This window comes from Odocoileus virginianus, chromosome 30 (genome assembly GCF_023699985.2).
Source record: "Odocoileus virginianus isolate 20LAN1187 ecotype Illinois chromosome 30, Ovbor_1.2, whole genome shotgun sequence".
NCBI lineage: Eukaryota > Metazoa > Chordata > Mammalia > Artiodactyla > Cervidae > Odocoileus > Odocoileus virginianus.
In genome coordinates this window covers 13,632,678-13,649,760 of record NC_069703.1, presented here as the reverse complement: position 1 = coordinate 13,649,760, position 17,083 = coordinate 13,632,678, and the positions used below count along the sequence as shown (strand labels likewise).

Here is a 17,083-nt window from a genome sequence, read left to right as displayed (position 1 = left end):
ACAGTGAAACCTTGGCCTTGAATGTGAAACCTGCTGGCAACCTGCCCTTGCACAGGATGGTCTTCGTCATGGGTGCCAACAAGACTTGGCCTCATTTAAAAAGAAAAATAGCTCATTCAGTTTTTGCGGTGAAGTTCGTGAATGCTTAACTGATTTCAATTAAGACAGGAAAAGGGATTTGCCTTAATACACACAGAAGAAAAAAAAAAATCTTTGTTTTTATTTTTTTCCTCCCAAGAGCTCACTTTTCTCAAATGTAAGAAGACGTTTCGTTTGGCTTATAAGAAAGATGAATTGTAAAACAGAAAAGTTAAAAGGCTTTCTATCAAGACAGATTACATTCGAGAGCAATATTTAGGTGATGGGTTAAGAGAACAGCTGGCACAATTAAGGTCTGGATGTGCAGCCTGTGGCTGAAAAGAGACCAAAGAGCATTTAATCATATGGACGTTGTGCATTTTTCAAGAAATAAAACCTCCAATGTTGCTTTTCCCAGACGAAGGTTAGTGAAAAAACTCTGAGACTGTTTTTATTACATCGGGCTCTCTGCCCAGTTTTAATCACCATTAGGGAAATGGGGCTTTGACCAGAATAGTACGTTTCACTTTCAAGATAGCTAGTGGTAAGCAGTAATGTATTTCCTAAATGACGGCCTGAATTATAAATATAGCAAAATGAAAAAAAAAAAAAAATTGTGGGGAAGACGACTGCAGGTTTGGCTATTTTACCTCCTTCTGTGGATGAAGCTCTTGCTTCAGCATCTGTTTACTAAGATGCTTCATTCCAAAGTAAGGGAGACAATCTCATACTGAGATCAATGGATCTTGTTTCTAACTAACTGCTATCTCTTTTAGATAGATATGCCTCTTATTTCCAAAATTAGTATCCACAATCATATCATTAAAGGAGGTCTCAGCTTAAAATTCACAACAATTTTTTAAAGATGTTTTTAAATGTTTGTTTCTTCTAAAGGATCTTTCCCCTATCTTGAAAGATAAAGAATGTGTTTCTTAACACAAGAAGTTCTCACTATAAGAAAATACGTTCCATCTAAAAGTATAAAATTATTTTACTATGGAAAGTGTCTTTTAGTCTGAGAAAAAGAAAGCTTGTTTACTAAATACGCAACATGTACTACCTGACTTCATATTAGCTCTCGCTTACAATGTTCCTAGAGACTTTTCACAGAAGGCTCTAGAGTACAAGACTCACTTATTCACATCTCTTGCAATTAAGAGTGTATGTGTATACATACACACACACACATAAATCTTTCAACACAGTTGAGTTGGTCGTATAGTATTAAGGTAAAAATTTGTTAAAAAACAGAAAAATGCAGAGACACAAAGATTGATTCTCACCTCAGAACTGATAGAAGCTAACCACTATAGTTCACAAAAACTTTTTATGAATATGCATAAAACCAGAAAGGTGGCTATTCCCATTTGAACATGATGGTGGTGGTTCAGTCACCAAGTCATGTCTGACTCTTGCGACCCCACGGACTGCAGTCCGCCAGGCTCCTCTGTCCATGGAAATTCTCCAGGCAAGAATACTAGAGTGGGTTGCCATTTCCGTCTCCCATTTGAACACAGCAATATTGATTTGACCTCTAAGTTGAATTTCACTCATGACATAATTTCTGGTTTTAAGTTTTATAAGGCTCTCCCTAATAAATATATTCTTAGTTAAAAATATATCTATTAAACATTTACCACTAAATTTTTTTGCCTTAATGTTCGTAAAGGATTGTGCACTCAGGACAATTGCATAGGGGTGGAAATGAAAGGCACACTTGGCTTTTCAGTTGATTTGAATACAGTGGTTTAAATAAAAAGATAAGAATAAAATTCCATCCATAATTTATGTTTTTATCATAAATAAAAGACAAAATCTTACAAATAGGTATTTTTAAAAACTGATTAGAAGATGGTTTTACATTCACTGTTTGATTTATCTATGATATGTGTATATGTATAAATGCATAAAAGGATGTTATCTCCTTTACAAAAACTTCACACCATAAGCAAATTGCTTCAGTATAATAGATTGCATTTAAGGATATACAACCATAAATCAATTTTTCAGCCTGTTGTATCAAGATAAGGAATAGAGCTAAAACTCACTCCTCTCCCCACACATAAAGAATTACTAGAGAAAATACTTTAAACTCAAGGAAGGCTAACAAAGTGAAAAGTCTTCACTTGCAAAAGTCTCTCTTTTAAATTATATTTGAAATTGTCCTGGTTATAAGGGAAAGGATAAAACATGGCTAAATTATACTCAGAAGTGCTGTTGTCTGAATTAAGAAAGTGATATGTGCTTTCTCTATATTCATTTTTAGGGTTAAAGTTACACATATTTATATGTGTAAGCCTGAAGTAACAATATCCATGCATTTTACTCACTCACTGTGCAGTAAAATATTACTTAATTCTATTTATCAGAAAAATCACCTATTTCAAACTGCAAGCAGCACCCCTCTGTCCTATTAATTTTTGACTTAGTTAACTTGCTATGTTATTTATATGCAAATTTAATTTTTGTAGTACTATACATTTGTGTAATAACAAGTATAATTTGTAATATATATATAACATTCACAATTTGGAATATCTTTGAAAAAATACACACAAAACAGTTCCCTCACCCTTCCTCATAACAATACTGATCTCCAATTGCAGGAATACTGAATATACTGGGAAATCATCTGTCATATACCAATACTGAGAATCCTTTTCCTATAGATTATGTATTGTCCATGGCTAATGGAATAGCCAATCACTAATCATTTAAAAAGCTATATAATTGCCTTTCTATTATCATATAAATTATGTGAAGAACTCATAATTTTCATTCTGGCTAAGAAAAGACATCCAGCTGATAAAACGTATGCACTGAAGTCAGTGTCTTCAGGCACTTACCACATTTGGCTCCACTGAATTGCAATGACTTCCTAAAACTGAGATCAAAGTGAAGCACATCTGCAAAGATCAAACCACAAATCAGCTGTAACCAAAATTGCTTTGGTTCACCTCCTGGCGGAATGCCCATATCTCAAGCTCTTCTTGGGTTAACCACTGTAGGGAGCATTTAAGGTAATGAATACTCATTTCTAAATTTGACCCTGGATTGGTTCATTGTCAGAAAACACCGCAAATCAGGATGGCAAAATGTGCATAAAGCATGGAGGGGTAGACCATCAACTGGTGAAACCAAAGAAAACAGTAATGCAAGGACTGCCTAGGGTAAATAAATACAGTGATCTGGAAATATTAGTATTTTCCCCCAGAAATCTTAAGAGGAAATATGCAATACTATTTTTTAACAATATATTCTATGAAATTCTAGGGCATAAAGATGTGTTCAGTCATTGTTTGCCAAGGTATTTTAAGAGAGTACTTTATAATTTTATGATTTATAAATTTTAGTTTTATTTTCCAATAGGTTCTAATTTATTACTAGTTGTTTCATATCTAAGTTCTGTAGTAACTAGTCTCAAACACACTTCAGAGGGCTCTATTAAGAATTTCTGTAACCTTTTATTTAATAGGCCAAAACTATCTGATAAGTAGAAAACTATATGTATATATCTCCATTGTATCTCATCGGCTCAGGAGATTCGGGTTCAATCCCTAGGTTGGGAAGATTCCTTGGATGAAGAAAATGGCAACGTACTCCAGTATTCTTGCCTGGGAAATCCTATGGACAGAGGAGCCTGGTGGGTTACAGCCTACGGGATCATAAAAGTCAGACCCGACTTAGTAACTAAACAGTAACAGTAACAATTGTATCTCATATCTGTTGCTATTGCCAAGCACAAATTTTAAAATTAAAATTCAACATTTCAGAATGATAACTCATAAAGTTATACAGATCACCTGATAAAAAATTTTTAATTTGATGCCAAACCCTCAAACATATATATATTACTAGAGCGCCTTCTATTCCTAGGCCCTGCTCTAGCCTCTTCACCCTAAAGTCCCGAGCTCTGTAATAAATTGATTTTCATCAACTAAATAGTCTCCGTAAAAATACTCAGAAAAATGAAGGGGAAAATCATTTTTACTTGTTGATAAATCTTCTAAATATCACTGAGTAGAAAGCTATAGATCAGTTTTTTATCATTTATTTTCTCAACAAAGAATAATTATTGTGCCCTACCACAGCCTGCCAACTACTGTGTAAAACATGTGGAATTCACAGATGAACAAAACAGTTTCAGCAATGATATGAGGTGGTAGAGACAGACCAGAACAAACACGCCACTGTGCTGGGTGGAAAGTCCATTAATGGCTGAGGCAGGGACAATGCTCTGTGGCTTTGAGAAGGGTCTGACCCAAGGCAGGCCAGAGAGCAGTACCCTGGCCCTGGAACTCAGATCACAATCCCAGCCAGCAAAGCTCTCAGGCCAATACACGGAGAATCAGAAGAGCAGAAAAACCACAAATACATACCCAAACCACGTGAAATCCCTCATACCGGCTTGACAATTACCAATCCACAAGTTTTGTTTTGTTTTTCTATAAAGCAAGACCAGCCTAGAAGATCTCTAAACTTCCTACAAACTCAATACTTCAGTTCTACCAAATACTGTGTGTGTGTGTTCTCAGTCATTCAGTCATGGCCAACTCGTGGCGATCCCATGGACTGTAGCCTGCTAGACTACTCTCTCCATGGGATTTCCCAGGCAAGAATACTGGAATGGGTTGCCATTTCCTCCTCCAGGGGATCTTCTTGCCCCAGGGATCGAACCTGTGTCTCCTGCATTGGCAGGCAGATTTCTTTACCACTGAGCCACTTGAGAAGCCCATATCAAATAGTGTGCAGTAACTATTTTATACAAGTTCAGAGTTGTCCATTCTTAGACGCAAAACAATGACAAAGCAGCTTCAGCAATGGCAATAATGTTCTTTTGAATAGCCTGAACCTTCATTTCTGTTATACAATCCTGTGCTTTTATCAACCCTCCCTCAAACCTGATTCAGGGGGCAAACAGTCATTAGTAATTAGCGTTTAACACTTCTTTCACTACAGACATTTCAAGGTTGATGCCTCTGTCAGTAAGTTGATGGATTTTGCTTTCAATCTTTTGGAAATGAAAAATGTGGACTGAAAGCTTTCACTTTTCCTGAAAGTCACTTAGCCCTGAGCTTTAGGAGGGTCACTTTACAAGTCCAACAAAACTCAGGGCTGATTCCGCCCATTAGAACTCTGGCTAAAAGGAAGCAGAAAGCCTGACTGTACTTTTCAGCTTGCTGCTATATACCTGCAATAATTCTAAGGGGTCCATTTTCTCCTTAATAAACCTGGCTGCTGATGTAAATTCCTGGCTAACAGCCCAGACACACATTTGCTCTGAGTGCATCACTAGTAACATCCCAGAGGGGCTCCAAATGAAAATTAAAAATCAATAGCTCCATAATATGCATTTGCCTGCTTTTCATAACATACCTAGTATATTAACCCTAATGGAAAAATCTTTACAATGAAGAAAAGGGAGTAAACAGCAGCTCAGCTGACTCTGAAATTCTTTTAACTGTAAAATTCGACTTATTCCTCTTCACTGTAGCTGTGAAAATAAGATAGTTCATTTGCATGAGTTTCTGTTAGGACTTTCCGAAATCAGAAAATGCAAGAGACCAGGTTTATGTGTTCTCAAGGTTATCATTAAAATGTTTCCTTATGTGGAATTCTTAAAAAGTAAAAACCCCTTATTCTCAAAGAATGGACAACATTTTCAAGGTAATAATAACATATATCCAATGGAGGAAAGTGGGCTTCCTTCAAGAAGACTTTTCTGTTCCCTCTTTATTTTGCTATTAAATGGGGGTGGGGGGTTGGGCAGGGGAATGATACCAATTATTGAAATATTTGGATACAATGCTCCCACTGCTTTAAAAAACTTAGTAAGTAATCGTATGACACTAACTTCCTTTACTAAATTTACCTACAATTGTAGATCAATTGGTCAACAAGCAATTACTAGCCCTGCCCTTCTGTAGCAGCTCCTACTTTTATTTATTAATTCTCTATGGCTACTAATTGTTCAACTATTATCAATTAATATTATGCAAATTAATATGTATAAAAGATAAGAATATGCTAACATATGCCAGACTATGCTAGGTACTGGGGATATCATGCTGGTAAAGAATGCACCTGCAGTGCAAGAGACACATGGGACGTGGGCTTGATCCCTAGGTCAGGACAAATGAGAAGCCAGAAGACAAATGGGAAGCCACTAAAGGCATTTATTCAGGACATGGAAACTGATAGATTCATGTTTTTACAAAATTACATCTACTCTAGTATGGTGGATGGAGGAGGGCAGGTAGAGTGGTTGCAGGGAAATCAGTTAGTTAAAAGGTTATTAAAGCAGGGCTTTGTGATCATTAGATAGAACAAAAGGAGAAAGATCCCATGCAAGTGGTTTTGACCCTCAGAAAGGTGTTCCCTTTCAGTATTCACTTTTAGAATCCAGGTGTCTTAGTCTGGGGAAAAGATGACTCAGAGAGATAGTGTGGTCATATTCGATCCCCCTAGTTAACGCTGATGTTGAAAGCTTAATGTGAGTGGAACCAAGATGCGGACAGACAGTCAAGGGTATTGATGGGGGTGACGATGAGAAGGTACTGGTAAAAAAGTTGGGACCTCTTTCGGATTAGGTTTTGCTATTACCCACTGTGGTTCAGTGGCATCATCTGTTTTTAAAACACAGGAAGGGGAAAGGTAATTATTGAAGAAAAAAAATTTTTAATGATTTTTTTTTTTTTCTGAATAGGCAGAAGTCTGAGTGAAGAAAAAAAGTGTGTGTAATTACAGTACATCACAAGCTCAAACAGCTAAAGACACATTAATAATATGCCCGGCTGGATAAATATACATAAGCACTTTGCCATATGTAAAATCTATTTCTTTTGCTTTTAAAACAGTGCCAAGGGGCATTGCTCATCTACATGACGAGTTGTTTCCAATGATCATCTCCTCATGCACAGCATTTGCCTCACCCAAAGCATTGTTTGGATTTTCACTTCTTTCAATTACAAGTGTTTAAATTCAAACATGCTATACTAATTTTGAACACTGAAGATTCACTATATTAAAAAAATATGGAATGACTAAGTTCTGAAAGCAAACATATGTGTTTGATGCAGCAAACCATCATAAAACTGGTAGGTGGGCTCTTGAGAATGCAGACCCACAGTAGAAGGGAAACTCATCGTTCTTCAGCACTTATTATTGAGTCAAGCACTCTTACATTCACTATTTCACTTAATAGTCACCACTTGTGAAAAGCATTCACTTTTCCATTTTGCAGATGAAGAAACAGAAGTGCATTGAGTTAGCTGGTAAGCTGGAATTCAAATCTTCCTGTGTGCAGCTGAAACCCAACTTACTTTTCACAATACGAGACTGTGAGCGTGAGCTACACTGGCTTAGGCCATTCTCTCTGAGCAGGAATCAAGGCGCTGAAGTTTGTGCGTGCGTGTGTGTATTAGAGGAGGAGAGGAGACAGAGAAAGAAAGAGATGGAGAGACATATTGGTTGACAGTGTGAACAGAGGAAGTAGCACATCACTGCTTCTTCTCTTCCTAAGAAGACAGAGAAAGAATGAAGCTAGGCCTATTAGTCACCACTGGAAAAAGTACACTGTGTGTACACTCACTGGCAAATTAGCTAGTGTGAAGCTGCTATAAAGCACAGGGGGGTTGAGCGCAGTGCTCTGTGACCTAGAGGGGTGGGATGGAGGGTGGGCAGAGAGGTCCACAGAGGAGAGGCTATATGTACACATAGAGCTGATTCACTTCCTTGTATAGCAGAAACTAACACAGCATTGTAAAGCAACTAGACTCCAGCAAAAAACGAATTTTAAAAATAAAATATAAAATTTTGTGCCATGTTAGAACCGTCTGAGAGAACTAAGGATATGTACCCTAAGGAAGAGGACTCAGAGAAGGGGCATGGTGTCTATGCTATCATCCTGGTACAACCATCCTATGGAAGACTGTGAGACGTACTGTGGATAGTTTAAGAGAAGAGCTTGCACAAATGAGTGAAAACTCTAAGAACATGAGCTGGGGCCTGATTCTCACAAGCTCTTTCTAGCAATGAGGAAAATGTGGAGAGCTGACTTAAGAGTTAGAAAGTTCTCTAATACTGGAGGAATTCAAGTAAAGACTGAATGAGCTCAGATCATAGAAGAATTCACGCATAAGTAATTGAACAAGATGATATGCAAGATCTCCGCTAAAACTCTGATTCTTATTAATCAAATTCCATGATCTGGTTCAGTTTGGGGCTCACAGCACGGTCCTGATAGTATCATCTTGGATGTTATCCCAGAATCTTCAGAAGCAACATATCCTGGAGGTTCAGGGCAACAGAGAAATTTTCCCACATGGCAGCCCCAGGCACCAGAGGAGTCAGACTGGCTCCGAGTCCCACCCACATTGCTTCACTGCCCTGTGCCTCTGCTTCCAGTTTCCTCACCTACTAAGTAAGGGTAATATGTACTCAGATCAAAGACATCTACTTGGGATAATTGGATGCAATCCGTAAAACCCTTTGGCAAGGATACCATATCATTATCTGTCGGAATAGTTTGTGCAAAGACACAAGAACCATAAAACCTGTTAGGTTGAGAGCGGAAGGGATAAACTCCCAATCAATTGAAACGAAGGCTTTGTGTGCTTAAAAAACACTGTACTAAAAGCCAAACCCTTTTTCAGTTTTCTAAAGTACTCAGTGACCTTGCTTGGAGATACAAGACACCAATCTATGAGCAATTCTATTGAGAATGGACTATTCAGCACCAAGGATCAAGTACTGAACGAACCCCATTATGTGCAAAAACAAACATGACCAGAGAGGGCTGGGAGGAAGTGGAAAGTTCTGAGTTTGAAGTACCAGTGGGACATTCAAGCGAAACATCAACTGGAGGCTAGAAATGTTAGTACAGGACCCAAAAGAGAGATGAGATAGAGATAGAGACAGATGAGAGAAAGAGTATGGTAGAGATTCCACTTCATTGTTCACAAAGGCAGGCACCAACAGCTGATAGAATCTGATTTTATTCTCAAATTTTACTCTATGAACACTTCAGACAAAACTGTAATAGTATTCTCTGGACTAAAAACTATTTCTTCAGAAGTGTGATGGGACATCTATATAAGGCAGCTTGTTCAAAATATCTGATCCTTTTGACTCCTTGTCCAGTTGTCTCAACTGGGACAGACATGAGAAAACATAGGACTTTATTACTGAATAGACTTGGTGTCACCACCATACTACTCTTGGAAAATAAATCATAGCCTATTAATATGCTTTTTTTTTCCCTCTAAATTCCACCTCTGGATACCATTAGAACAGAAAAGGTAAAACTCTCAAGAACTGACATGTGTCTTAAACCTAAGGGCATTTACCAACTAAACTATCATTTAGACTGATGTGGAAGCCATAAATTATAGTGCTGGCAATACTATATAAGGAAATGAAATATAACTTAAATGCCAAGTATTTACATCCTAGAGTGGGAAAAGTATCATTGTTCTTTGCAATAACGTACTAGAATGGAAAGAATTTTAAAATCCAAGTTTCCTTTTCAACTTGTGCTCACTTTATAGCCATGCAATTAACATACCTTGAATAAAAGAGACTGGATATTAATTTTTTAATTTTTATAAAATGCCATATTTTGTGTGCCCCTCTTATTGAGATAGAGACTATAACAATTGTTATATGAATGCATTTTGCCTTTAAAATGGGAAGAAAATATTTATAGCGAATGATATATTAGTCACCCCAATGATAGATTACTCATCCACATTTTTTATTCTATTTTGAATGTGGCTTGAAGATTAAGTTTATTTTTCTTTCACTTCTATTTTTTTTAAAGAAAAAAGCATTCTGGAATTACATAACTCACATTTATTTTCTAAGGAAATAAATGTCTAAGTCAACCTTTCTAGACCTTAGTCCTAACTATAAAATCATATTATACAAGAAAGTGTTAGCCGCTCGGTTGTCTCCGACTCTCTGACCCCATGAACTGTAACCCACTAGGCAGCTCTGTCCACGGGATTTTCCAGGCAAGAATACTGGAGTGGGTAGCCATTCCTTTCATCAGGGAACCTTCCCAACCCAGGGATCGAACCCAGGGCTTCCTGCATTACAGGCAGAATCTATACCAGCTGAGCTACCAGGAAATAACATGAATTAAATCTTCTCTAAACCCCCTTTCCAGTTCTATGATTATATTAAACCATGACCTTTGGAAACAACTAATGTGCCCAACAGCAAAAAAATAGTTAGAGCCCACTCATGATAAAATGCATGTAGCAATTTATGACATGAGATGAACAGGCTGGCATATAGGATAGTGTACAATTATTCACACATATAATTATAAATGATCTGTGTGTTTTAGTATACAAACACACACACATAGGCACATCCATACACATTAATTTAAAATAAAATACTTTTTAAAGAAAACATTACAAAAATACTTCAGTTGTTAGCGGAATAATACAGGCAAATTTATTTTATATCTTTGTATTTTTAAAATTGTTATTAGTTGTGCATAACAACTTTATGTAATTAGCAAGGCTGTTTTTAAAAATCTACACTTTTTAATCTTTACTATAAACTGGGTTTTCCTAATCTGGGCATTTTTTTTTTAATCTGGGCATTTTTATCATTAAAATATAAGTGATAAACACAGGATAAGTTACTGACTGACTGTAGGCTAGTCAATTGAATGCTGAATTAGAATAAATCAATCACTACTGAAATTAACCAACAGTATAAAATTTAATGTCTGCAGAGTTATACCTCTGTTTACCAGTTCATTCTTTTAGGAAAACAGAAATAAAGTTTCCTTCAAGCTTTCTCAAACTCTCCCCAAACAACAAATATTGCCTGATAATATTACAAAAAAGAGTCTGTCCACTATCACTTTTCTTCCTTGAAAGGCATAATTTAAATAAACCTAAGTTATTTCATGGAAATTACTGTAAGTAATCACATGGAGGGACTTGTACCACATTAATTCAAGGGTGGGGAATAAATGATTATGAATATTTAATGAAATCTGTATTATTTTCATTTGAAGTACCTATGTCATTTAATCCTCAGAAATCAGAAATTAAAGGCACATTAATAAGAAAAACACTAATCCTATCTTGGTGCTGAAAGGCAATGATTAATCTTAGTAGGCCATTTCACTCATCATGAAATTTAAAATGGCAAGGAGTATATTCTCAAATTCCAGACTTGCTATTGTAGACAGATCTGTTCACAATAAAAAATAGTATAGTCCATCTGCCCTAGTCACTCATTAAACATTCCCCAACACTGTGATTTGAGCACCTGGAACATTCATCATGCTGAGAATTGGGTGTTCCAGAATGAGGGAGATGTTTTTCTGCCTGTAACCTTGTAAAGCACCCTAAATCTGGGGACCAGGAGATAGTTCAGAAATAAGTGACCCCTACATTAACAATTTTATTTACTTCACTAAATCTGCATTCTCTTATTTGACTTAGGCAAACAGTATGTTACAATTTTTCAAAGCTTCAATAAAGAGGACTCTACAGAGATAAAGAAAGAAAAAGAACTAGAAAACTATCATGGATTATTTCAATAATATTTTTCAGTAACAGTTTAAAAAATGGTGTTGCAGTAGGTGACCCATGGGATAACTGGAGACTAAATCTACACCTGGTTTTTCCTATAGTTTCTTTGATTTATAGGCTTCCCAGGTGGCTCAGTAGTAAAGAACCTGCCTGCCACATAAGAGACGCAGGTTCGACCTCTGAGTCAGGAAGATCCCTTGGAAACAGGAAGACCCCTTGGAAAAGAAATGGCAACCCACTCCAGTATTCTTGCCTGGGAAATCCCAAGGACAGAGAAGCCTGGCGAGCTATAGTCCATGGGGTCGCAAAAGAGTTGGACACAACTTAGCAACTAAACAACAAAGTTTGATAACCCCGGTTTTCTCTCTGATCCTGTGCAACTGAGTTTGTCTTTCTGGATTCCAGTTTCCTGATATCTGAAATATTAGCATTGGTCTTTTGGTGCATACATTTTTATGACTGTTTTAGTTTAAATGTGTCATTATTATACCTCATTGATCTATATCATGTATGTTATAATGATGTTTACTAATTAACTAGCATGTCTTGATTTTAATTTTTAAAAATCCAAAAGAAAAGAATAAATTAATAGTTATTTTCTCCTCGGAGAGAAATCAGAAAAAGAAAAATGTTTTCCAGTATCTACTGGCTGGAGAAGTCAGACCTTACTTGGAAGTGGATCATAAACACTAAAGGGATGCATTGCTAAATGTACACTTCTTGTGAGACAATAAAAGTTAAGAAATAGTAGGAAGTTGGGTTTTATTAGTTTCTATCAAATAAAACAAATTAGACATACCATGACTTATCAGAACAAATTTGAAAGGGCCGTATTACTAAGTGAAGAATAAGTTTGAGTTGATGAGAATCAACTTATAGAAAGACTGCATAATGACTCAGTGCAAAAAGTTTTCTTCATCCTTTTTTCCATCTCTTCTATCTCCCTTTTCATCATTTATCAGATAATCAGTATAAGATAGATACTGAGAAGGCAAGATAAAAGACACAGCCTTGTCTTCAAGTTGCTCATGAGCATGTGTGTGGGTGTGTGTGGGTGTGTGTGCGATCACATACATGTTTCATTGTCCTGGGGTTGACAGATGAGCAGGCAAGTAAACAGATAATTACACACACATTCCTCCTCATTTAAAGGGCTGCTCCTGAAAGTCACCATGGTAAGATGATCTTAAACTGAAGATTTTTAAACTAAGTGGAGAGAAAAAGTACTATAGAAAATTTAAGTATTATCTTAAAAATATATTTATGTTTACTAAAATGAGGAACTTTCTGAGCTAATACAGTAGCCACTAGCCATATGGAGTCCTGAAAAAATGCAACTGAGGAACTAAATTTTAAATTTCCTTTAAATTTAATTAATTGAAATTTAAGTAGCCATTTGAGGTTAATTTTGGAAGCATAGACTTCTGAACAACAGCTTTACTTTTACTTTGAATTATTATGAATGATTTTCTCATAATAATAATACATCTCTTTATTATTAGGTTTTCTGGAATATTATAGCAAGTTTTTTGCTTTTTACTTTCTAGTAAAACTAGTTTATATCTTCAAATTTTTCACTTTATAATGACCCACTAAAATGATTCTACCCACAACCAAAGAAATCTCTTTTCAATTATTTAGAAGGTGAAAAAAGAGAGTAAACAGAGAGAAAAGAAAATCATTGCTTCCCAGTTTACCCAGATCACAGTTACTAACAAATTTTTTTCTTCTTGAAATCAAAGGCACCTGAGTCACTCAATTTATGGCACCACAATGATTTTCTGGAGCAAACCAGTGTCTCCATTATGAAACAGCATCACACTCCAAAGCTTTTAATTTGTCAAATTACCCATGTTGCTTTTCCATCAGTAGGTATAACCTGATACTTACTGATTGTCACTGAGGACAAAATTAGTCATATATTAGTAATATTCATACATTATGGTGGCTGATTTCTCTCATCTATTCTATGCAGAAAGAAATGGTTTCAGAACTTACTGAGAAAAAAAAGAACTTACTGAGGAAACTATGCACATCTATGTGCGGATGTGCACACACCCACGTACATACACACGCACACACAACAATGAAATGCCACACTTATTCAGTCGCTAAGCTGTGTTCGATCCTTTGTGACCCTAAAAACTACATCCCACCAGATTCCTCTGTCCATGGGATTTCCCAGGCAAGAATACTGGGGTGGGTTGCTATGACCCTCTCCAGGGGATCTTCCTGGAGACCAGGGATCAAACCCTGGTCTCCTGCATTGACAGCTGGATTCTTGACCACTGAGACACAAATGGAGAAGCCCATTTTGGTTGGTATTCATCTCTCTCCCTGTTTCCTTTGCTTCTTATTTCTACCCTTTTTTTTTTTTTTAAGTTTGAATCAACAGAGGGTATAGTTTGAATACATCCTATCATCTAATAGAGGTATAACTCTACAGTCTTTGAATGGTGTGGGGGAAATAACTTCCCTCCAGATCCCCTGTGTTGCTTTCTCTGGATAATGTACATTCTTCCGTGACTCCAACCAGTGAGATGAAGAGTGCTAACAACTGGATTCTCAACGGGGAACCTCCTGTTCTGGGAGTCAAGCCAAGCCCTTTATAATGATTCTACTTTATTAAATGGGATTCTTGGCATCTTAACAACAAGGACTTCTGTCAGAGAGAAAAATTTTACCTGTTTGCTTGCATTATTACCCTGATGCTTAGGACACATTAATAATCAACAGTGGTTACACAGTGTGACCTTCATTAATTTGACAAAAAGGCACATTTGCCAGTCACAGCAAAATCAAGGGCAAACAGGCCATGAAGATGACTTCTTTTGCAGGTGCAACTCATTTAAATGGTTGCAATGGATAGTGGCAATATTGTGGCACTTTGGACCATCCTAACTCAAGAAGGAAAGGCGAAGATGGCAAGGAAACTCAGGTCGCTATATGTTTAGGACATATCCTGGCCAAACCCTCCCCCTGTCCCCATCCCTCACTCCCAGAACACTTCTCAGGTATCCTGCAGTTTTCAAAGAACCTTCATATGCTGTACTGAATTTGGTCTTCTCAATGATCCTATGCAGTTTACAAAGTAGACAGTCTCCTTCTTTTTAATGGATAAGAAATTGATGCTTGGAGAGAAGTTGAATGTTTAGGTCACAGAACTCAAAAGTAGGAAAACTGGAGTTGAAAGCTTCCTATTTTGACCATGAATTGAGCACTATTTCCATTACACTCTAAGTAGCCCATACATTGGAGAAGGAAATGTATTCTTGCCTGGAGAATCCTATGGATGGAGGAGCCTGGTGGGCTGATGTCCATAGGGTCACACAGAGTTGGACATGACTGAAGCGACTTTGCATGCATGCATGCACTGGAGAAGGATATGGCAACCTACTCGAGTATTCTTGTCTGGAGAATCCAAGGGACAGAGGAGCCTGGTGGGCTGCCGTCTATGGGGTCACACAGAGTTGGACACAACTGAAGCGACTACCAGCACACAACTACCAACAGCAGTAGCAGCAACAGCCCACACATTCAAAAAAATATAAACTGAAAGAATTACTGCAGGCCACAATAGTTTGTTGCATTATGACATTCTTGCTTCCAAAACTGGGTGATGACATAGGATTCTCTTGTGCACATATGCAGTAATTTCCTGCTAACTGGCTCACTGCTCTCTAGTTGAGATAATTTGGCTAACAGGTATCTTTCCAAAAATGGGTAATTTAAGATTTTACAAGACTCAGAATATAGAATAGATATGGCAATACCCACGTAAATGTTGTTCTGGGCAGCTGTCATAAATAAATCATTCATGGTCTTCAAGATTCATTCTTTAAGTCTCAGTGTCCTCATCCGTGAAATCAAGAAAATAATAACTACCACTTTAAAAGAGACTGAATGATTAAATGAAATAACGCATGCAGAGTACACTTCTACACAACAGAGCACTAAATAAACACTCTGATTAGATGGTCACCTATTGGTGGGGTCGGGTTCTTATTAAAATGGCCCATCTGCTTTCTTTGACCCACGTGTGGATGTATATGCATGTATGCATGTGTTGGGATGGGAAAACTAACAATAATTTTATTCTCCTAAAAGTTCTGCAATGTGACCATTTTTCTATTCCAAAGATTAACTTCCTTTAGTGAAATAAATTCCTTCCCAGGCATGTCATTCTTTAATTCAGTGAGCAGGGAACCAATTATCCCAGCCTAAGGATATAATTCCTAAACTACACTGGAAGATGTTATAAACCATTTCAACTCCCTCTGTCAAAGTGGGAAGATGCTCCATTTGGCCCCTCAAATGTGCCTCACAACATGAAAGAGGCCATTTACGTACTCCATTTAAGGATGACTCAGAGGGACAAAAAGTACAGGAGATTAGGTGACAGTCACTTCATTTTATTGCTGCTTTAGATTAAAGATGCTCAGGTTTGACAATAAAACTGGGGTAAACTAACATAAAAAATCACTGTGAGAATGAAGTGAAATGTGGATACAGTGCTTAGTAGTATGCCTGGTACTTAGGACACCCAAGTAACTGCTCACAGCAACGCTATAGTAGTGGTGGTGGTTGCAGGAGTAATAATAATAGCAGCAGAAGCAGAGTGGTCCTACTCACAAGGACGGTGTCAGTCAAGTCCAGAGCCAGGTGAATGATTGACAGGTAAGAATGAGAATCCAGTTATTCTCCATGGATCGTCATGACCATTCCCCAAGCCCAGGATTTCTAAGCTGATTGTCTAAACATTATTGGAAGTTTTCTTTAAAATATTTATATGACAGGGTCATTCAGCTCGAAATATATTAAGAAATCTGAAGCAGCCATTTTTATTAATGCTTTACATGTTACAGAAGTATTTAACACCGATAATTTTTACATTCTGTCAGAAAATTTTCATAAAGATGCATCTATATTTCAAGCATTTGAGGATCATTACAAGAAATGGTAAATATGAAACAAGAGTAAACAAAATTTGCACTTTGCTTTGGCTATCATGAATACAGACCTGCATTCACATAACTACAGAGTTGAGCAACTCCAAAGATAAGATAACTTGCTAATCCACTATATTTTAACATACCTTTAAAATGTGATAGTTGATAAGGTCTAGATACCATATAGTCCATCTACCATATAGATACTACATTCTATAATTGTAGAATAATTTAATAAATGGAAAATATTACTAAGTAACCTACTTTAAATATTTCAAGCAAATGGACATCTGAAATCACCTCACATGAAAGAGAACAGACATGATTTGACTTTAGAGAAGAAAGCTGATTCCTGTTGTTAGGATTATGGAATAAAATTTTCACATTACTACTAACTACCTGTGTGATTCTGGACAAAGTACTTAACATCTCCTTCACCGTAGTTTCCTCATCCAGTATCTACTTAGTGAGGTTATTTTAAGGAGTAAGTGATTA

The 17,083-nt window shown here is 36.8% G+C and overlaps 1 protein-coding gene across 24 annotated transcripts in view; it reads right to left on the bottom strand.

Annotated features, from left to right (window-relative positions):
• Positions 1-17,083, bottom strand: part of MAP2 (microtubule associated protein 2) — a 291,617-nt gene that overhangs the window by 237,442 nt on the left and 37,092 nt on the right. The window contains exon 2 of one of the 24 annotated variants that reach the window (XM_070458561.1): positions 2,925-2,984. The exons of the other annotated variants lie outside the window; for them this stretch is intronic. The gene's annotated coding sequence lies outside the window, so the exon portion shown is untranslated. The remainder of the gene's footprint in view (positions 1-2,924; positions 2,985-17,083) is intronic. 24 annotated transcript variants of the gene reach the window in all.